Source organism: Ruditapes philippinarum, unplaced genomic scaffold (genome assembly GCF_026571515.1).
Source record: "Ruditapes philippinarum isolate M1 unplaced genomic scaffold, ASM2657151v2 ctg617_1_1_1_1, whole genome shotgun sequence".
In the NCBI taxonomy this organism is placed as follows: domain Eukaryota; kingdom Metazoa; phylum Mollusca; class Bivalvia; order Venerida; family Veneridae; genus Ruditapes; species Ruditapes philippinarum.
Window position 1 is genome coordinate 534,065 of NW_026859650.1, and position 24,286 is coordinate 558,350.

General features: G+C 30.8%; 1 protein-coding gene and 2 long non-coding RNA genes across 16 annotated transcripts in view; 2 read left to right on the plus strand and 1 right to left on the minus strand.

The window, feature by feature from the left end:
* The window catches only part of LOC132757366 (nuclear hormone receptor HR96-like), a 224,083-nt gene that overhangs the window by 40,467 nt on the left and 159,330 nt on the right, over window positions 1–24,286 (minus strand). The gene's annotated exons all lie outside the window — the stretch shown is intronic.
* LOC132757365 (uncharacterized) lies at window positions 1,815–8,392 on the plus strand. The gene is made up of 3 exons (XR_009629442.1): window positions 1,815–1,904; window positions 2,571–2,728; window positions 8,266–8,392. It is a non-coding gene; the product is annotated as an uncharacterized LOC132757365 (long non-coding RNA).
* LOC132757364 (uncharacterized) lies at window positions 4,640–8,131 on the plus strand. The gene is made up of 3 exons (XR_009629441.1): window positions 4,640–4,956; window positions 6,233–6,321; window positions 6,633–8,131. It is a non-coding gene; the product is annotated as an uncharacterized LOC132757364 (long non-coding RNA).

The following is a 24,286-nucleotide window of genomic DNA, read 5'->3' on the forward strand; positions in this document are numbered from 1 at the left end:
TATACATGTACATGATGTAGCTGAATTTGACTATTAAGCCAAATGATTTAGATAACTATAAGTTGGGGAATGCTTTATTGTTGATATGAAAATCATATGAATGTTAAATAAGAAATGCATTTATTTCAGGTGTGTGATATAATAAACTGTTGTGTGAGGTTTTTAAATGTGGACATGGTCAAGACATACTATGATAGTATTGTTCAGTGTAAGTTCTCTTTAAATGTTTGTTTATAAGAAAAACCCACATTTATTTTATTGAGCTCTGGAAAATTTGAAACACATATTTGACTTTAGTAGTCAAATTTAAGACAACACTACTGTCATGGAAGTATTTCCTGTACAAAAGCAGTATACCAGCTTTTTTTTGCAATAAATGCTGTTGTTTTTTCCTTGTGTCCAGAATGATATGCACATAGTCATACTATTAAGAAATATATTCAGAAATACATTGAAAATTGTATATTTGTGCTATTCTAATTCTATTCTTCCCAATACATGTATGAATCAAAAGCACTGTTCATTTTTGGGACATTTTACACTATTCATTTCAAGTAATCATTCTGGGAAAACAGAGCGAGTGCATGATCTGAAAATTTTTGCATATAGGTTTTTGCCAAGATCTACATCAAATAGAATATCAAATTATCAATCTTGAAATATTATTTCCATTCTGGGTCATGTCAAAAGCCTCAGTGGAGTCCCTTTAAGTAATTCATATATGACATTGACCTTTTAGATGACTGACCATCATGGTCAAATACTGAATTTTAACTTATTGTCATATTGTTAATATCTATTTGTTTTGTGTTCGCATATTAATTTATAAGAAGAATTCCTTGAAAAATATTTACCTCATTTTGACTGGAAAAGTACATATATTATAACAACCTTAGCTAAAGGTAGTAATAAGAGTATGAGTCTGAAGTTTACAATATTTATGATTTCTCTTTGGTTACAGAGAGAAACAGTTTTTCTTTTTTGTATTTTATTATAAATATTGAAAATGTATAATTTGCTGTCAAGTTGTGTGTAACTAAATATGTAGTACATTTTACATTAATCTTCTGTTCTTAGTGAATTAATCTATAGAGTAAGTGTATAGGTAAAAGAATCTCTGGTAAAAAAATATTTGAAAATCTTAAAAGCACAATATAATGTGTGACTGTCAGAGATAAATTAATTTTGTTAATTTCTTTAGAAAGGTCAAATATGTGTTCAATTATGTTTTTAATGATGTATTTAGAGCATTTTTAAATGTTTAACCACTGAAAAGAGTAACACTGAACAAACAGTCATGTGTTGTAAAGGTAGCAAAATGTGAGCAAAGTATTATTTTGACTTACATACAAAATATGAATTAATGTAATTATACCAATTGCCAGATAACTTATCTACATGTACATGGTCAATGAGTACATGTAACTATTTGAAACTGCAACAAGATATGTAAAAGGAAAGTTTGAAAAATAAAAATGTTATCTTTTCTAAGGCTTAATGGACCTTTAAAAAGTTATTATTTAATATATATTTAATGCAGATATCATATGTGCAGAAAAAATTGTGGTAAAATGATATAACTTGCTTGTTTAATACTGATTACTTGTGCATGATCTTTAATATATTATAAGACATTAAATTTTTGTTTGCTTTTTTTTACGGGTGACTTCTGTCATGTTACTTTTTTGATAAACAGTGAAGGTACAGTAGGTTCAGACAAGTTATATACATGTATACAGGACAAGATAGCTCAAACTGGTAGTTTGTTATAGCAAAAAGTGATGACGTTTCAGCCATGAAAGTCTTCATCGTGAATGATGATCATCATGATCCTATTTATAGATTCTTTTGCATTATCTGTAAGGAAGAGGTTTCTGCTGCAAGAAAGAAAAAAATTCATACAGGTTTGTCATTTTTTCAAATAATAAATTTAGGTCTGTTGTTGATTGCATGTACATTAAAAAAAGGTCTTTCCTTATCAATAAGGTTCTAAAAGTTTGTCATCTTGTGGTAATTACTGATCCCTTAGTAAATTAATTACAGTCATCAAACTTTTTAAACATGTTTACTGTAATCACTTGTTGCATGGTGCATATGCCTGAAGCCTAGGATTTTGTGACAAATATCATCATGTTTTACTATTAGATTATGTGGAAAAATGATTAATAAATGAATTATAGTTTAAGGTTTTTCCAAAGTTTTCAAAACTTGCACCGATGTTGTTGTAATATCAGGGTTTTTACTTTCTAATGTTTGACTGATATCATTGCAGACCTTTACTAATTCAAAATCATGACAAAGTATTTAAAATTAAAATTTCCCTTTCCAGAATTACATTAATTCATTGTAGGACTAGTAATCATACAAAAAAAATATATATTACTGTAAACATGTTACACTAGAAAATTAAAAATTGAAATGTATGCTCATAGTGAAATGATCCATTCAAAAGTTAAATTTTCAATTATTTTTCTGAAAAACAATAACAGATTATGCCCTGCTTCTAGTTTCTTGTATTTGAACAAATTATGCTGTTTAATTGTTTTACTAAACCTTGCTCCACTTTGCAGTAAGAAGTTGCCGCCCACTCTGTTCAAATGAAGCTGTCTGAAGTACCAAGTAGAACAATGTATTATTTCTGGAACAACTTAATTGAAGTGAAGCTTACTATGTGAAGGAGTTTTTCTGTATTCAAAAGGAAACTTCAGCATACAGAATACCAATTTAGGTATAGTACACTTTAAATTTTTACTGTTATCCATCTAAAGAAAGCATGAGATACAAAAATAAGCGATAATAATTATTTACCTGACACCAGAATACACTATGGTTCTGGCTTGCAGTTAAGAAGTGGATGTTCTATTCTTTGTACATTCAAGCATTAATTGAAAACCAATATATTTGTCCTATCATTTAATTTGAAAAAGAAATTGACAATATTCTTGGTTTGTTTTTCAGCAGCCATTTGTAAAAGTTAATTAAGTCTGTATATCACACCATCCATTGCTTTTGATTTTCTTGTGACCAGAAACTAGCATTTTACATAGTGGTGCAAGCTTACTATGATAATTCATGCAAAGATATGATAAAGATATATATATATAATATCCCCAGTAAAAATGTCAGTGGAATACCAGTGGAATACCACTGTATTCCAGTGGTAACCATAAATCCACTGGTATTCCACTGGAATACTACATAATACCAGTGGAATAACACTGCAATTTCAGTGGTTATTATAATTCCACTGGTATTCCACTGGTTTTTTTTCACTGGTAATCTAATATTGAGTAGTGGTATGCCACTGGTCAAATTTATTTCAGTTGTAAACCACTGGATTTCCCAGTGTAAACCACTGGATTTCCAGTGAACTTGGTGACTTCAATAATATATATACAATTTAATAAGGACACTTCCAGTGGACTAATTTTTACCATTGGTATGTACAATTACGAACATGAAAAAAAGGTTCCATCAAAACTGTCTCTGATCATATTTGTGTGTATACATGTTGGTAATCTGAGGTCAAAAATAGAATTCTAGGGTAAACATCATAATCAATATAGTCATTACAATTAAGTAATTGAATTATTATTTATTCACAGTTAAAAACAATTGAATAATATAATGTTTCAATTATATGATAGAAATACAATCATAGTATAAATTTACTGGATGATTAGACAGTCATGGTTCAAACCAGTATATCGCCCCTGTGAAATAGTGTTCTTGAAATCATGTACTTTTCAATACATTTAAGAACAGTTCATTAACTGGTCCTAAACACTTCATAATGATTGTTCAAGAACTTTAATATGTTCATGAACAGTTCTTCAAGCTTGTTCATGAACTGTTCATTGGCATAAAAAGAACGAAACCAAATTCTTTAAAGTTTCATGAACTTAGTTCAATGATATAATCAAAATTATTCAGTCATTGTCATACATGCCATGGACAATCCCTGAAATAAGGTGTCTGTCCCGGAGATGATTTATGTCCCAGTAAAAAAAAAAAATCTAAAATAATCTACTCTGAAGCAAGAAATTTTACTTTTTTATATAATTTTATTGTCAAGTTTTTGTAAACTTATCTAGAACGCTAATAACAAACGATTATCCCCGAACAGCATTGCAATGGTGACACTAATCCTTTGATTGGTATATCTACGTGCCCCTTCCAACAAACAATTATCGACAATAATTTTGATTAATTAAAAGATTAATTACCCCTTGTGGCTTCCTGAGTGAAGGTGTCATACACTGGCCAACTGGACAGTATAAATTTAATCTGCCTGGAGACATTTATTAGTGGTCAAACACCGTGAAAATTACCGCTAAATATGAGGTGATAAAATCTACAAGATTCACCGAATGTTTCAGGTAAATGACGTGGGTAATTGTCATTACTTAACAAAGCTTTATTCTTTTCTGTGACTGATTGAATTAACGATGCCTAAACACTTAAAAAAGATAGAAAAACAGTTAATAATTATTGACATTCTGACTTTGTTTATGGTGTCATTAAATTTGCAAGTTGTAATTACCGGTTATTATAGGGCCTATAGGTTGTATGCCACTATGTAAATTAAAAAAAAAAAGAAATACGTTTGCTGATCAATGCCCACCTTCAAATGAAAGTGTCCCGGAAATGAGTCTAAAAATTATGGCATGTAACTCATTGTATTGACGGCAAAAACAACGGAATTACACGAAATTATGAAAATCGAGCACATGTTACTGACGTAGTACACATGTCACTGACGTAGTACACAGGTTTATTGCGTAGTACACAGGTCTATTGAGCGCGCAACATTCAAAGACGGCAAAAACTTCGTCTCATACCAACAGTGAATTGATGATATCATCTCCCCAATAAAGATATACAACGAGGAAGGTGAAATTGCTCAAGCAAATTATCAGAAAAAGACCTTCAAAGCTGCAATCGGTGATATTCACAGTGAGTATTATCATAAATGCACCAGTTGATTTTTTTTCCAAACTGAACCGGCGTGTTTATGACTCCTCCAAGAAAAAAATGAAGAGTCTATAATTAATTCAATGACCTTTCTTCACTTCTTAAAGCATTATTTTGTAACAACTTGCCGACTGTAACAATACAAATAATAATTGTATTTCCAGCTCATTCCTAGTTACAGTTTAGATAATTAAACCTTACTGGAAATATTGCGTAAACGGACATTTGTCACATATTTTCGCGACCCGTTTTTATTTATTTCTTTGTTGTTGAAAAGGATCGATATAAAATGAATAAAAAACAAAGCATCGTTGAAGATTGAAGACAGTTCTGCTTCCCTGCAGGCAATTATTTGCTAATGCCTTCTAAAAGATCATATCTAGTTTAAAATAGTTTTTTGAAAAATGCATGGTAGCAAGTTTTTTTTATCCCCAGATAGTTCAATACCCTAGTATGCAGACAGTTCACTACCTAAGCAATTTTCCCTTATATTAGAAAAAAAGTTTTTCATAAAGAGACAATATTTTTATATCACCCATTAATTTATGTAGTTTTATAATGGAATATGATCAACAAGGAAAATAGCACATGACTGTATTTTTAAATCCAAAAATTTAATTGGCACAGAAATCATGTTTTCTATTTGTTTGTTTTTTTGTTTTTTTTGGGGTGTGTGTTGGATTTAATCTCTAAGATTTCTGTGCATTTATAGGAATTATTGGACCACTAAAAAGTTGTGTGGGCCACCAAAATTTATAGGTCAGTGGTCCAGGATACGGCCTAGCTAAAATAGCTTGTCTTTGACACTGCCTAAGCTTATACTAGAGAATCTGAATACTGGTCCATTAAACTAAATCCCAAATGATGATTTGCAAAGAACATAAATAGCATAAACAGTGTCATACTTGTAGCACTGACCTGAATACAATTGAATTCTCAGGCATTGAATTTAAGATTTTTTGAATTTTTGAATTTACTGGCCCGTATTCCAGTTTACAATTTATTCTACTATATATTTTACTAAATTCTCTAAAATTTACACTGGTCATGGTAATCTGTTACTGTATTAGTAAGGGGCAGGATGTGAAGTGGTTGAACATGCTTGAACAAGATATTTTGAGTATTAAAACATTACTTAGAACATGCAAATTGAAAAAATTATAATGATACCGTTACGGTTTGTCGATCAGGATATTTTAAAGATATTGGTCAATTGTTTATGATGTTAGAAGTTTCTTGATTGTGATTAATATTATAGGTCCTGCTGACAGTGTCCAATATGAAAGTTCATCGAAAAGGCAGGAACTGCTAGGGGTTGTAATGTGTAGTTGAGGCTAGATCTGACGGGTAAGCAATATAGTTGAGGTTACAAGGACCCAATTTTACAATTGTCTACAGTAGAACCAGATATTTTGTCATGGCAAAAATTCCCGAAATCTTAATTCAGTCTAATTTCACGAGGATTAAAATTCGCATAATTAGCCTTTTCTTCTTAAATATTAATGAAAAACTGATTACCCTGACACTGGGGTATAAAAATAGGTTTGAAGGGTACTATGGAAACGCATTTTTTCGTAACATTTGTGTGATGTTTAAAACTGTCATTTCAAACACTAGACATTATATTGTTGTTTTTTTTTTTGGTGTTTCCAAACTAGATGGGAGGATGAGTGCAGAAGCCTGCATAGAAAGATTTGGCGCATGGAGGAGCGGATTACTGCTTTAGAGTGTCAGAATACAAAAGTGGAGGACCCCGAATTATAAGCTGTGGAACATGTAAGTGATACTCAAGAAGTCTTGGTTACATTAGCAAAGACTATCTTCACTGTGGAGGAACTTAGAAACCACTCTAGGACTGGAAAGATGACCCAATAAGTGCAAGGATTACCCGAGACCACCACTTGAACCCATGAAACTCAGCAATTTTTAAAGACTAGTGAGGAAGAAAACCGGTGTATCAAAAGAAGTATTTAATAAAAAACTAGAGAACTTACAAAAGGTCATCAGAAGGAAATAAATCACAAAATAAGTGAAACATTGGAAACTAAACAAACTAATTTCAAGTTCTTGGTTTTTGCACTTTTGAAAATCAGCAAGCTGTATTGAAGAAACTATTTCTTAATTCTTGTTTAACAAAGATGTGTAGTTTTTAAATTTTACATGTAGTTTTACATGTTTGTGGTTTACTTTTTAACAATATAGCTTAGAGCTTATGTTGAGTACATATTGTTTAGACTTGTCAGTCCACAAATTGATTGGTATCATCTGTCTGCTCTGGTCTTGCATTTTTCATGAATGTGAAATAATGTAAATGTAGTTTAGGAACTGTTCATGAACTGTAGTACTTGAACTGTTCTTGCACTTTTTGTGTTTTATTAAAACAATATTATTAACTTTAGGAAATCTTATTTGGGAGTAAGAGTGCATCTTTAACAAGGAAATATTATAAAACAAAGCAGAAGTGAATAACCAAAATAACTGTTTAGTTTAGATCTAAAAAAATGTGTTGAGACTCAATACTTACTATTATATATATATAAAGCCAACAAATGTATATAAAATATTTGCTATTATATCTGCTCTTTGGAATGATTTTGTATTTTCAACTTATTCAACTACTATATCCAGTGATTTTTATGCCCCCGAAGGTGGGCATATTAATTAAAATCGCACTGTCCGTCCGTCCGGCTCTGTATTTGGTAGTATTCTACCAAAATTTACCGCTGGTATTTCAGAGGAATTCCACTAGAAAACCAGTGGTAAACTTTTAATGGAATACCACAAAAGTTTACCGCTGGTATTTCAGTAGAATTCCACTGGAAAACCAGCGGTAAACTTTTAGTGGAATACCACCAAATTTTACCGCTGGTATTTCAGTGGAATTCCACTGAAATACCATCGGTAAAATTTGGTTGAATTCCACTGGTATTCCAGTGGAATTCCACTGAAATACCAGCGGTAAAATTTGGTGGTATTCCACTAAAAGTTTACCGCTGGTATTTCAGTGGTATTCCAGTGGAATTCCACTGAAATACCAGCGGTAAACTTTTAGTGGAATACCACCAAAATTTACCGCTGGTATTCCACTGAAAATCCACTGGAATACCAGCGGTATTCCAGTGGTATTCTAGTGGTATTCCACTGAATTTTTTACTGGGGATATATAAGAAATATGTCTTCGATTTTACTGGTAAATTGTTATGTATGGAACACATTGTCTTTATGATGTTGAATATATTCAGTGCCAGATAAACAATTACTTGCAACATGACAAATATATTTTATTTTCAGATATTTGTAGCTTCAGTTATGGGAGTACACAAGATTAATTGAACTGGAATCCCTTCAGACGTTGACATAGCTAAATTTCGCAGTTTCAACTATAAATGGACATTAAATTAATATACATTGGTTTTATTTTATACATGTATTTGTTAATATTTTTGTTTTCCATTATTTCCCAATATTGTTAATTTTGGATAATATAATGCCACAGAAAACTTGTCGGTCTTGGAGTATGGCTGTTTAACAAAAACACTACAGATTGTTCGTCAGAACAATGAAATTACAGTTTTGCTTGTTATAATGAACTAATTTACATAAATATATAATTTTTGTAAATATGAAGAAATTTGGAAACATATCATATAATGGGTATTTGTTTCTTTTGCATGCAAGATCCAAATATATTTCATAGAGTGAACAGCAGATTTAATATTTTCATGAATGGCATTGAAAAAACATATACAATGTATAACTTTGCCACAATGTTGGTAAATTGGAGGCTGCTATTTTACTGTGACTGAAAGTAGTTCAGATATGACACCTTATTATGTCCGAGGTCTATAGCCCATCATACAAGCCAAAGAGAGCAGATTTTTTTTTCTGTGTAGAATCATTAATTTTCAATGTTCAGATTTGAAAGTGATTCTGTCATATTTCCTGAATTTGTTTAATTTCCTTCATGATTTGCAAATATTAATTATCTACTTTTTTATTTTATCACATTTTTCTGAGAAATAAATGTATTTCCCACAAAATTTCTGTTTGTTTATAGGCTTTTCAATCTCATTCAAATAAGGGTCTGGCTACTTTTGAAATTATACTTTATTGTGAAATAATCTAAAAGTAATGTCATTTTTTTACTGTTGAAAAGAATGTTATAAGTTATGGTGTTCAATTGATTTCTGAAGGACAACTTTTGAAGGAAATGAAGTGAGTTGATATTTGCCATGTTAGTATCAAAAGGCAGATTTAGTTTTCAATAAATTATTTTTGATGCTGTTATGCCCTTTTTAGCTCGACTTTTTTCTTTTTAAAAAAAATAGAGGTATTGTTTACAGTCATGGCAATTGCCGAGGTCATCCACAAACTTATACTTTGATCATTACTTTTTAGCTCACCTGAGCACAACGTGCTCATGGTGAACTATTGTGATCCCCCACCATCAGTTGTTGTGGGTCGTCAAAAATTTCTTTAAACAAATCTCCTCCGAAACCAAAGACTGCACAGTAATAAAACTTTGCAGGAATGACCCTACAGTTAGTGCCCTTAATTACTTTTGTCCAGTGCATAACTTGAAAACTAGTACATGTAGTTGGAATTCAATACAAATTCATACAATGGTCAAGCGAAATGAGAGAAAGTGCAGTGTACAATAACCATTACTCAATCTGCAGTATTTATAGAGTTATTGATCTTTTTCCTTGTCTTTCTGGACTTATTATAGAGTAATTCAATAAAACTTCATCAATGGTCAACCACATTGAAAGGAAATGCAACATACAAGAACCACAACTTACTTCTTTAATTGCCCACAAACATAACTCTATTTCAATTCTTTTACAAGGTATTCTGTTACATCCTAATGTCCAAAGCAGTCTTGTGGGGGTATTAATCACATTTAGTGATAGTTCTAGTTTTAACTAATCATACTTTACTTATTGTTTTGTGAGAATTTCATGAATCTCTCTGGATGAAATTGTGACTTTGATAAGTCATGTATTCACAATCACTGAAAGTTTATCCCTGATGGAACACTTATTACTAGTATGCATAGAAACAGAAAGATTTTTCAACCATTTTCTTTTCGAGTTGTTTGAACACTATCCAGTCTATATGCACATGGGTTGATGATAACTTGAATATCAGATTGATAATAACTATAATCCCCAAGAATGAGCATGTTTTTCATATGCCTTATAAGTAGATGATATTATCAATGCTAAGTCATTGTTAATAGAGGACTTGGTTATCTACTTCCAGCTTCTGCTTCTGTCAGTAGTGTACTCTTAAAATTTATCCAATTTAAAGTATTATTTTGAGGATATAAAGCAATTTGGTTTTTCGATCTCAACTGAACCACTTGAGAAAAAGTACTGGTTTTAGTACTTTTGATAAACCGTGTTGTAATTGTTGGATGTCAATGATAAATCTCCCTGAATAAAATCATATGGCAAAATATTGCACTTTCCTTTGTACTCAGTCATTTCCACTTGAATATGACTTGACCCTTTAAAAAAAGTTGCAAAAGGACAGGAAATTTGGCCTTTCAAGTGATCACCAGCAATATAATGTCATATAAATTTGTCAGCGCAAGCGACCCTCCAGTGCTTTCAGTGCTTTGATTTAACAAACTTGGCCACACATGAATTACATGTCTTATTTTAGCAAACAGGCCCACATATGAATTACATGTCTTATTTTAGCAAACTCAGGCCAAATTGTTCTTTAAAATCTTGACACGGTCAATCAAAACAGAATTACTTATAAATTATTTAACTGCATACTTTGGGATAAATAATATTTTGGATAACATGAAATTATATATCACAACATTAGCATTACAAAAAATATTGTCAATCAGACTGATCTAAAAGTATTTAAAGACGTAACTAAAAACAAACGGTATTTTTTTTTTTTGGCATACTGCTATTTTTAATATTGTAGAAAATCTTCATATGGATTTTTTTCTGGATTCTCTTTTTCAGGGAGAAAAATCTTCATATGGACTTTTTCTGGAGTCTCACTGTTTTTTTCACGGAGCAAAATCTACATATGAATTTTTTCTGGATGAGGAAAATCTACTTATTTCTGTTTTTTTTTCAAGGAGCTTGAGCAGGGATTATGGCATGGGGTTTATAATTAATTGATGCTTCAATAATAACAACATGAAATCCCACAATAAAACAGCAGTGAATTACTAGGTCCTCTAAAACTGTATGAGGTAATAGATTATGCATCAATAGACTTAGTTTTGTTTAGGTGTTCATGCTATTCTGCCATAATGAGCGGAATTGGAAATCTCACCATGGGCCGCTTGTAGACTTTAATGGGTCAATATACATGCAATGCTCACATATAATATAGTATCACAGGCATCGAAATCTTCTAAATTGTCTCCTGGCTTGTATGTGGGGTTCAAACATGCAATCTTACGGTATCTTTAGCAAACTTGCAAATACTTTTCTTACCAGTATACCGGTATGCAACATAGCAATTTCCTATTGCAGAATTAATGAGTGTTTTTTTTTTTTATTAAGTTTTTTTTCTTCTAAAAAGTAGTATTTTTATCAGAAAGAATGTACAGTGTTATGCCAGAGGCTAAGTAAAGTATGTCACATTATTTTTGCCAAGTTCAGGTATAATGCTGAAACGGTACTATTTCTAGAGCATTGTTTTGAGAAATTCTTACACTATTACGCACTTGACTGACATATACAGAATGAATGTACTTGACACTTAGCGACTATTTCACAACATATTGTTACTATAAAACACTTAATAATAATAACTGTTCTTTTACACAATCTTTTTCGCAACATAGATGTTTATATATATATATTACAAACAAACAAACAGAAACACATTTCCATCTCTACATACGGCCTAAAACGAAAACTTACTTATTGAGCTATAAGGCAACGTTACTTTTATTTCTATTCGAGAAACCTTTAATATAAACGATATTTCATGTTCTTAAAAGGGTGTTCGTTATATTATAAAAGACGAGTCATTTCGCAACGTTGACTCCATTAAGACCCACCATCAAAGCTCCTTTCTCGCGTATTGTAGGGGGTCTAATGAAAACAAGATGTTATGAATATTGATTCAACTTATAACACGGAATGCGTTGAATTCATTTCAATAAAACTTATCAGGATCTATTCAATAATCAATTAAGTATCAATTCACATGAATGCCTGTATAAGCAAACTCTGGTGATATAAACTGATCGAGCCGCAAATATATTACATTTGACTTTGATTCTGCCCACTGACGTCGGATTTACACGCGTCTTTAAATTTCAATGACAAATCATTTTTTATATGTACACTCCTCTTTTTCCATATCTAACATAAAACGGAATGAAGAAGAACTAGGTGCATTTGAAAGATTGCCACATCTAAAATGATAAATGCAGCTAATACTGCAAAAAACGGCAATAAAAGTTGTATCATTCCACCACTGGAACTATTTTCTTCATGATATAAAGAACATCATTTAATTTACAAGGCATCCCAATTTTACTGACAAGAAAGTAAGGATGCTGTTTTAGTATAGAACTATAGAATCTCTAACTCTGAAATTAAATTCAAGAGAATTTAATCAGCTTGTTCACAGCAGAACGAGTTCTACATTTGAAACACAAAGAAAAGTCTGTAAAAGATAAACATTTACAAAAAAAAAAGATACAAGAGTTATTCAACTGAATTAATAATGAAACATCAGAATTCAACTTTTTTTTCTATAGCAGTCCAATTCTGCAATGGAAAAAAAACTTCACATAAAGTAACAAACAAATTCAAACATTAGGTATCTAAGCAACATTAATTTAAATTTTGTGTATGTCGGTGCTTATAGAGTTACCCTCCTTGTATCCAAAATACAAGACACCGTCTCTATCACTGTACCGAGTAACTTCGTAAACAGATTAATCAGTCCCAATATATTGATCTCGATAACGGAGCGTAAAATAACGCACTTGCATCAGGGGGAATTTGTTTTTGTCATTATTCGGCAGGGTGACTAGTACCGAAATACAAGTATTGGAACATTGTTGATGAAATATCACTCTGATTTATCGCTTTCCTTGAGATAAATTGACAATCGGAGCCATAAACACGGCTACAAGTAAGCTAAAATCAGGAAAACAAGCTCAATGACCAGCGTCTTAATCATAAATTGTTTCCTTCGCAAACTCCACTTTTCTCTAAAAGGGCAAATTATTCTCTTTTCCCTCTAAAAGGGCAACCAGTCTATCGTGAAAACATTATCCTTGTTCCTGGCAAAGTTAATTCATAAGAATCTGTAACCCACGACTTTTTTTAAGTAAAACATTTCTTGCTGCACAGGTACGACAGTATTATAATTAGATATCAATTTTAATATAACTTTAATACAACTTAACGAGATCATAAAATTTACACTAATATAAAACAATATGTAATTGGCGTCCGCGCCGAAGCGCGGCGCCCTTATGGAATGAAATCAGATTTTGTAAAAGGGCGACAGCAACTTCTCGAGCCTTATAGTCGGTCATAATAAAAGCCGATCATTCCGATCGGTATCAGGGTGCTTGTTGTTCTCTGGAATAGATATATAAACTAAGTCATGTGAAAGAAATTTACAGACATCATGGGTATCCATGGACCAAGCAGGTCATTTTTCCAACCCATATCACATAACATACATTAAAACAAGAAGCAAATAAGCTCATGAAGATTAAGTGGGATTTAATAATAGCAATGTTAAACTTGGCAAATATTACAATTTGTATATGGACTAATAAAATCATGTCGCCACCAATAAAAATAATGTTGCCATCAAGTATAATTATGTTATATTTACAAAATACTGACTTCAAGTTATTACCACGACCTTTCCGACTGTCTGGTCACTCAGTTCATCTCATCTAAAATATTCAGGTCAATCAAAATATGTCAATCGGGCTAAAAATAGATATTTCAGTCAAACTTTCCAATAAAAAGTGCACTTGCAATATTGATGTTATTAATAGCCTTTGGTGACAGGTGGTTTGGCTATAAATAACTGTAATTTAAATCTAACCAAATGAAGAAAAATCGGTTCTAAATATTCCCATGCAATTAATTACCTCCTCTTTTTTCTTAATTAATATTTTTCTTTCTTTTTCCTATAAACCTTGAATGTATTTTATGCCTGTACAAAATTATTTATAATATTCTGAAAGAGTTATTTCAAAATACCTGTATGAAAAAAATATGTTTGTATATATTCTTTAAAGTGAACAGTGCATGCGTAATGCTTAAAACAGCAGCATTATATAATATATTTTGTTGCAAAATAATTTTTATTTTGTTTTACCAATAACAATATTCATGTGTGTTAAATAATAGAGAGATATTATATTATATTATTAAATTTTTCAAGAATCTGACATTAAGTTTATGAAAACAAGATAATTTTCCCAGCTATGTATCATAAAAAATATTTCATTGAAAATTGTAACCCTTATACCATGCAGGGCCTTTAAAATCAGGAGGTCCTTTAAAATATGGGACTACACTCATAGATAATGCCTGGAAGATTAAAATCAATATGCCACGAATCTGGCCCGACATCAGTCCATTACCTTCAATGAACTAAAAGCTGTCGCCTTAAAAAATTGTAGCAATTGTTAAAACATTATGCATAATGACATGTTTTACATGACAACCTGAACAAATTTTAAAGGTCACATAATAAATTTACAAACCTTAGGGTTAATTACAGTGAAATAAAATCACTACAATAATGTAAACTTGAGCATGCATCATTATTTCCCCCCCCCCTTCTCCTCTATATTTTGTTTGTTTTTTTTTGACGTGACTTTTTTTGTATATATCAGTACAGTAATTAATGTCTTTTCACTGTAATAATATGCCCACTGTCTTAAATCTTAGTCATAAAACAAATATTATAATAACAACAACAACAGTTATACTGCATGCATAATTTAGATAATTCACTTAATTACAAACATAGTGCATAGTGCAAGGGTCAATTCCTTATTACCTAAAAACAATTTTACAATTTTACAAGAATGCATAATTTCACACGCAATAAAAGACAATTTCCTAGTTGAAAACAATAAATTGTCAAATTCTCATTGTATATCAGTATATCGTACTTATAAAAGATAATTCTAGTCTGAACATATTGTGTTTTTTTACGCTTTCAAATGTTTGAATTCATTATTCTTACGTGTTCAATCAAATTATTAATGATCAAGTATAAATTGTCTATCAATGTCCAAATTGATATTCATCGGAATTTAAGGACCGTAATATTGTCATGATCAATCAGCAATGTGACTGTGCGTCTCGATAATATAAAAGAAAAACAAAAATATATACATGTTCATTGAATTAACAATTTCCTTTCCTGATAAAATTGATAAAACAAAATGACACTGATTCTGTATAGAGAAAAAAAAATTATCCTATATTACATGGACTGTGTATCAAAAAGACTGGATAAGAAATCTTCGTAAAATTGCAGCATTAAGTCTTTAATGAAACCTCAAGGGGTTTGTTGTCGACGAAGTCCATTTCACTTACATAAAAGCAATGTATAACCCATTGTTTCATGCATCCCTTTAAAATGCTATAATACCAGTAAATGATGCTGGCAATAATATAATCATTAAATCTCCGACAAATAAAGATATTTTAATTCTACTATCATATATCTAATATTGAGTTTAAAGTTAAAATTCAATCTCTTTTTAACAAGAAATGTTACAAGGTTATTAATCTATCATCCGCAAGTCTTTGATGCTACGGCAATAAAAAACGAGTAATATGACAAAAATACAAAGGAAACAGCCTTCAATTCTACCTAATAATATATACCCTGTTTTGAATTTGGAACAGTTCATTCAATGTGTGAAGGTTTTCAATATCAACATACACAAATGGATTTAAAAAATAAGTACAAAAACTGTAGACAGAATTGCATGGATGTGCAGGCTGGCCTGCCGCATCAAATAATACTAGTAACAAATGATAATTATTTTTTAGTTCCTAAATATAAATATTAGTCTATATATAATCACAAAGGGGGTCAATTCAAGTTAAACTGGTTGGGGACTTAAATTAGCCCTTACTGGTTATAAGTAAACCAGTAGAAATAGGGTGAGACTATTACTTCAACAGCACAATCATTATATTAAGCATGTAAAGATTTACTTGAATCTTTTTTACTTTTCTTAAAATCTGTGTTTCGATGTTCTTGAAATTTTTTGGCTCATCATTCTGTGTAAAAATGGCATGCAGCTTAAACCTCACTATGAAAGACCAACTGACCATACCTTAACTATACTGTGCTCATTATTAACCTTATAGCTCCTTAAAAGACAAGTTTCATGCTCAAAGCATTTTAGCTGGGCTGCAGTCAGACTTTAGATAATCTATTTTTCTCTTACTTTTAACATCTTTGCCTTTCGCATTTTACAAATATGTACGTATATAACTATATTACAACACCCAGCTTGTAGATTATTCTTCGTTAATTTCCTCGCAAAATTTAAAATACGCCGGTATTAGGTTCAGTGATTAATTGGAAAGAAATAAAAAACTTAATTCTTAATTATATAACTAAATAATATATGTTAGAAACATCCCTCATGTTATTGTATCAGTTACGGGGATTGATTTCTCACAGAAGCGGTTCTCCTGGTGCAAAAACATAACCTGACAATGATATCATCAAGATTTATTTATTTTCTACAACATAAAAACATGATACTGAAAGAAGAGAACTTTATTTAATTTAAGGGAAAAAAATAATCAAAAACACATTGAGTTAGTCAGGCTAGCACTTTCAATGAATTACCTCCCTTTGTGTCAATAGTGAAGTTCAAGAGTCTGAGTAACCTCCCCTTTTTTTAGACAGAACAATCAGCTACATTAAAAAAAATAAAAAAATGTTTCCTTACTCATGGTGTTTGAAGTAATTTCAATGTCATCAAATTAAAATAAACCAAAACAAAAGCCTGAAAAACAATAATTTTTCTAACATTGTTCATTAGCTATAAATTTGATAAAAATAAAAATGAAAATCTTGAAGTCCAAATATCGGTAAAATTTCCGTTTTTCAACATGTGACACCTCTCATTCCACCTCATTTACATATGCCCATCAACTTTGTCAGCGTACAATTTATTTCAAATTTGTCAGCCATTTTAAATAAAGTTATCAATCTGTGGAATCTGATATGTTGTGTTTGCCGTAGCTCCACAAATATTGTCACAAAACATGGCCCGTTCATACAATCAAAGCCTTGTAGCCGAACTAATATGAACGAAAATTGACGGTTTTAAGTTTCTAAATAGAGTCGAGAATTAACAAAGCTGTAATTTTTTCATCGTTAAAATCGTTGCAAGCTTTTCATTAAATGTGATCTCTTTTTCATTATCGCATGATAATGTCGAACCAAAGGGATAAATAGTTCCGTATTCGCTACTGCATGGAGTGTTCTTGTGGTTTTTACTGTACATAAGCTGTAATTAAAATGCAAAGGGTGGAAGGGAATTTAAGACATATGCAATGACTACGGGATTTTTTCCTCCCTACTGTACAGTATGTAACGATGATATATAAACGAGAGATATAAACACAGGGCATTGTCATCTCTTCTTTTAACGAACCGCAAAAGGAACAATGATATTTCAAGAATTCTCATTGTTAATGAAATAAAATATAAAAGTTTTGTTACCCAAAAATAATTTACCAATCCTTTAATATCGGAGATGTAATTTAGACATGTTTGAGTAATGAAAAAGATGACATATCACAATCTTTTTTTCGATACAATTCAATTGATTGACAAACACGCTTTTTTTTCCTACTAAAAAAATTTTTAAAGACAAAGCAAATGCACTGTTAATTTTAGCACTTTAAATATTTTGTAGATGAGAAATTATTTTATCATATAGCCAAAAGAAATGATTTCACAAAAACATGCAGAAATCTTTACCTTGCATAATATTCGCACAAATTTTTTGGCAAAATGTACAAACATATCCCTCAGGGTCTTCACAAAATACCCATATAATGATTTACCTCCCTCTCTTTAAAATCAGAGTTATTGCCCCTGAAGGTAAAAACCTAACTGCAGCCACATGTTAGCTGGCTGCCGAAGAAATTCTTAATTAATCTCACCCTGGCAACGAAACAGCCCAAAATTAATCATATAAAGCTCAGAACAATAACGAACAACGTGTCTTCAGGTTGATTCAGAAATTTTATATAACAGATATATCTATGAGCATCATCAAACACTCACCTTTTATTGTATGTAGGTAATTATTAATTTATTCTTCTACTTACATACCAACAGGCTGTTTGGGCAATGGGACTTGTGCCAGTAATGTAAAAGATCTTCTTCCCATTTTAAGGGTGCCGCATATATATTCAGCAACGGTTGAGTTCGATTTAGTCATTCTGCTCAAGATAGATAATTCATCTATGAAATGTTCTTTCTTTTTTTTAATTGTATGATGAGAAAAATTAAAATTTTAATAACTAATTTGACTATTGAAGGTTTCGGTGTTAAAATGATTGCTTAGGTAACAATATTAAAGAAATAAATATTTACAAACCATTACTCTAAATGCCCCTCCACAAAAATTAAATCAGCTTTTTGTTATTTCATTTTCAGTCATTATGCAAAGTTTGAAGTGATTCTATCATCTTAAAAAAAATAATCTTAGCTCAAAAATATCTTGGTATAACTTCAAAATGTAAACATTTTTTTTTTTCTTTAAAAAAGGGGGCATAACTCTAAAAAAAATTCAAATTATTTTGCAAAAGCAACAATTATAATAGAATAACATCTGTCACATAGAATTTCAGAAATTTTGCACAATCTTGAATAAACAAGCAAATACAAATTTGAAATCAAAATTAATGAGTTGTTGTGTTCCACAGTTTTGAGTTATCTCCCCTCTTCATTTATCTGCTCTTTTTTTTAATTTTTAATTTTTTTTTGGTCCATTAAATAAATTTATCATTTAAGATGGCAGACATGAACAAAATTAATGTTTTAATATATAGCATAATCATTTATATAACTACAATCTTATGAAAAAAATTTTAAAAATCGCTAGAGGGCCGCTCAAAGTCAAATATTTACTGCATCAATTTCAAAAGAATTTTTTTGGGAGGCAAAATGCATTTTCTTCCATAACATTGCAAGCTTCAAAAGATTATTGTCAAACCCACTTCCAGCAGCAGGCCTTTCACTTGACATATCGTTTCCCAGATAATGTTCATAGAAAATTAATGTAAGAAATAAATACATAATATCAAACACTTTTATTTTCCTAACATCAAAACGTTACATAAATTCTATTAATTAACAGACATGCCACAATTCTGGGAGCTTTATTGCAGCCCTATAACACTTTTGGCTATATAATAAGTATATATAAGCTAAATATATCAATTTTGTAAACTGATTATCATTGGTTGAAAATACCAGTAAATCTTTCGTAAGGACGGCTAAACATGCTATTTTACAATCAGGCCAGAAATTGTTTTGTACCAAACTCTCAAGTCGAAGATACATATGCTTTGCTGTTGCGATATCCTGGAAAAATTGAGGCAGAATGATGCTTAATTACTTATAATTTGTACCCACAGGGATTCTCTTTTAAGATTTCACAGGATCATGTTCTTACCTACCGCTTGTTTAGCTTATAATCCGGGAATTTCTAGTGTTACGGAAAGTATATTTTCTGAAGATAAATGGGAAAAAGTAACATGTGAATTTCTTTTGATGCACACATTCATTACCTTAATCTGATGCTAAATTGACATGGAATAATGTCTGTATTACTCTTATAGCTTATTTCTAAATTTCTAGTACATTATCTAATTTCTAATCAACCTATATCTGGAGCGAACACACTGTAATTGTAATAAAAGTGCTCGAGATGATGATGATGATGATGATTTTAACAATAGTGATGACAGCTGCTGATGATGATGAAAATGATGATGATGATTATTATTTCTATGAACAAGATAATGATGAAGAAACCAACAATGTTATTTCTTTCTATAAAAGTGATGATGATGATGTTGTTTTTTCCCAAGAAAGTAATGAAGGAGAAAGTGATGATGAGGTTGATGGAAGTGATGAAAGGTTTACAGCCAATTATGATGAAAATGGTGAAAATAATGATGATATTGATAATGGTGATGATGATGATGATGATGTTGATGATGATAATGAAGAAATTAGTTATCAAGATCATCAAGAGAGTAATGATAAATATGATCTTATTTAACATTCAATAAAGGGAAGTAAATCTTGTAAATCAAACAGGAGTTTTAATTATAGTACAGTACAAGTTATCTCCCTTCTTGGTCTATATAAATAAGTTTAAAATAATCTGACAGCTCCATAAGTACACTATCAAATACTATCTTCTAATTTTTAATTCTATCTTTATAATGAAAGGATGTGATGATTAAAATTACATGTATTTAGATACATTTAACAATAACCCTGGTAATTTCAGTCACTGACTTGCCTTCAATTTGAAAAAGTCCATCAGAATTTATAAAAGGATTTTAAAAAAAGAAAGAAATGTACCCCAACTGTATTTGCGTAGCAAACAGTTAATTTTCTAGTCAAACAACACAGATTTATTTGATGTGGGCTCGTTTGCCCTTTACTGAGGCTTGTGGATGTGATTATTACAGCTAGCATAATGTTGAAAAGCATAGCATTTTTTAATTTTTTCTAGTAACTTAATCTCCAGGCAAAATAGCAAACAATTTATCTGAAGCACCCACTTCTTTTGTCAACAACACTATTTTTAGATGTGTGTAAACCACTTATGCTCACTGAGCCTGGATTTTTTTTTAAGACATACAAATACAAGTTCAAATACAAAATCGTTATCTTTACATTAAGCCAACAAGTTACAAACTGTGTCATTTGTTTGAAATCTTTTAAAGATTGGTTGATAATGTCAACAATTTGTTGTTTTAAAAGCAGGATGAAATCAGTATTAACACTTCCTCTCTAGAAAATGCTAATCAGTCGGATTAGATCGAGGAAGGGCAAGAATCAATACTGGTCTGATTACATATAATTACGTATGTGATTATTTGAGTTTATCAGACATTCACTGCACATTGTTGCCTGCTTACGCCTATAAAACAAGTCCTGCGCGTGATGATACGCAGTTGAAACTGCCTATAAAGATAACCATCTTCGGCAAGGCTTCTCTTTTTCACCATTTTAACGACTTTTCACTTTCTACAAAGATTTATTTGCAGAGTCATTATAAATTGAAAACAAGATTTTTGATGGAGGAAGATATGTGTAGTAATATGCATGATAACACAAAATAAAAAAGATTAAGCAATAAAAATAGTCCGACGTAATTTGCATTTTCATCAACATACTAACTGTGCAAGAAAGACAACTTGCACAACCATTTATACATTTCTGACAAGAGTGAGCTCCCCTGGTTTCCATAATGCAATAAGCATGAAAAATGAAATATAACCCATACTGCCTTACTCCAACAAGAGTAATTCCCCATAATACACTAATCAATTACATTTTGCACATTCAAAAAATAATTGCTGTAGTTATAGTAAAAGTACAATTAAATTTCAAGAATATATCATATTTCATAAATTGCCAAACTAAAAATGGAGGTAAAATTTATGCTCAATGACAACAGTACAATACAAAATTTGTATTTATTATTGTATCTATTCAGCCTAGTTAATGACCAAAATAGCGTACACAATGGAATAGATAGAACAGATAGGAATTAAGAACCCAATGCCCCCCTACTTGGTTTTGACTTTTTCAATTAAATATCAAATATCATGTTCATAGATACTCCAGTATTTGAAAACTTGGAAACAAAAGAACTGGCAAACTTGATAAACTACAAAATCCAATATTAAACTAGCCAAAACCTGTACCCTTTAACACCGATCCCCCCCCCCACCTCCACCATTTTTCTGCCATTCTTTATTTACACATAAAATACCATAGAACACTGAAATTCAATTCGTATAATAGATAATAGTCAATTATGAAGCCTGTGTAATAGTGCATTAAAGCTGTACAAAAGAGTACAAATGACTTTTTGTCGTATTTCGTCAAAGAACAAAAGGAATATACGCATTAATTTAAAACATTATCTAAACAGCATGTTCAATTACGCGATAAATTTCAAACATAACTTATAATTCATCAGTTCTACAAGGGGCAATTTGCTTATTAGTCGTTTTTGAAACTTCGACAAACGCAGCGAGTAAACATGAAAAACCCATGCACTAGCTTCGTATTCCTCTGTGATACATTGCAATGTAATTAAATTTGATACTTTTTGAGATCTTTTCATCAACAGACCGAACATTATCTGCCACTACATCCCGTCAGTCAGAAAAAATTATGAAATGAACGAGAAATGCGCATGTAATATTTCATGACAGAGGGCCGTTGCATTTTCATTTCGCCCATTATATAATCTACTCCATAGAGGATACAATTAATCCTGGAGATAGCAAAACATATGTTGTAGTTAAGATAATTGCATCAGTCCCTGAATTATCTTTCCCAGCTATCAGTCGTCAAAACCAAAAAAAGTTGACATTTTATGATATACTCATTTCATAAAGTTATATATATAAATATATACATACATGTATATATTTGAGTCAGCATTATTTTCATTGGTTGTTGATCCTGGCACTGTCGAATCTAAAGTGATTTGACAATTAACCCATATAACCTGCTGAATTTTGTAATGTACTACTTTGACAATTAACCGATCCATGTAATGTATTTTGACAATTAACCCATATAACCTGCTAAATAATCCACTGAATTTGTGTTATGTAGTACTACTATGACAATCAACTCATATAACCTGCTAAATTTTGTGTAGCGTATTTTGGCAATTAATCCATATAATCAACTGAATTTGTATAATGTACTATTTTGAGAATTAACCTATTAACATGCTAATAAAATACTTTAAATACAATCCCAGTATTCTCGCAATTATCAAGGACTGGTTTATAGCCCGTTTCTATAATGCTAATTATGAACAAAATAAATTTGTTATATAGATAATTTCATAAAATTTTTATAAATATATAACAAGAATTAAACTACCATCTGAAAACTCTTTTCTGTATAACTAACAGCGTTAAACAATATTTTTATAATACTATATAAAAATAAAGATAATTTTTTATTTAATTAATAAAATAGTAATTTCTTAGAAAACCCTCTGGCAAATAGGTGATCACTAAAACAATAACCCTCTGGCAGCGAAAGGGTTAACCCATATTACATGCTGAATCAAGAACCTTTAAAATATCTTCAAGGACCAAAGAATCCGGCCATTATCAAGCTGACTTGAGTTTATCAACCTCTGTTAATTCTAAGCTGCTACCATTTAATGAACAAAATGTGACTTCTTTGTTATATTGAGGATGAATTTCACTAGACATGTTATCTTTTTATCAAATCATCATCAACAAGGAAGTTAAACTGAGCCTTTTCTGAAGACGTGCTTTTCTGTAAATGAACAGCGTTACAACAATCTTTACAAATTCATATCAATTAAGCGAGTCAAAGCAAATGTTTTCTTTCCTTTTAAATAATAAGTATTCATGAAGAAAAAGTCATAATTTCTGTCCCAAGTTGAAAAAAAAAAGTCAGTTTTTGCTCAGTCACAATGAAACAGAAATTAGTGGAACAAATATGAAGGAACGTCCCCCGTACCAGTTTAACATATATTTTCAAGGATTTAATGAAATATAAATTGCGATCATAATGTGGGAAAAATCTATAAATTAGAAAATCTGTCATCGCTATGAAATTTGATACATCATTTAAAACCGACAAAAATCGTTGAACTTAAAATAACTTTAATTTCTAATTAGAGAAAAAAAAAATCCCCACCCTTACACTAAGAAGTGAAGCTAGATTAATATTTGACATCTTCAATCGTCAATGGCAGGTGCTTTTATTACAGATATGTTAATTGTCATTTTCCATTTAAAAATGAACAAAAAAGCAAAAAAAAATGCCGACTCAGAAATTAAACTGTTCAAAACTTTCATTTCACGGCTATCAGATTTGATTTTTTTATTACAATAACAGACAAAGTATATCATGATTTTCTATCGGATATTTTATCTGTGAATACAATCTGTATCGAATCATATATTTATAAAATAATAAAAAAAATATGTATATGGAAATAATCCTCGTTAATGTAAGCATAATAAAAATATGG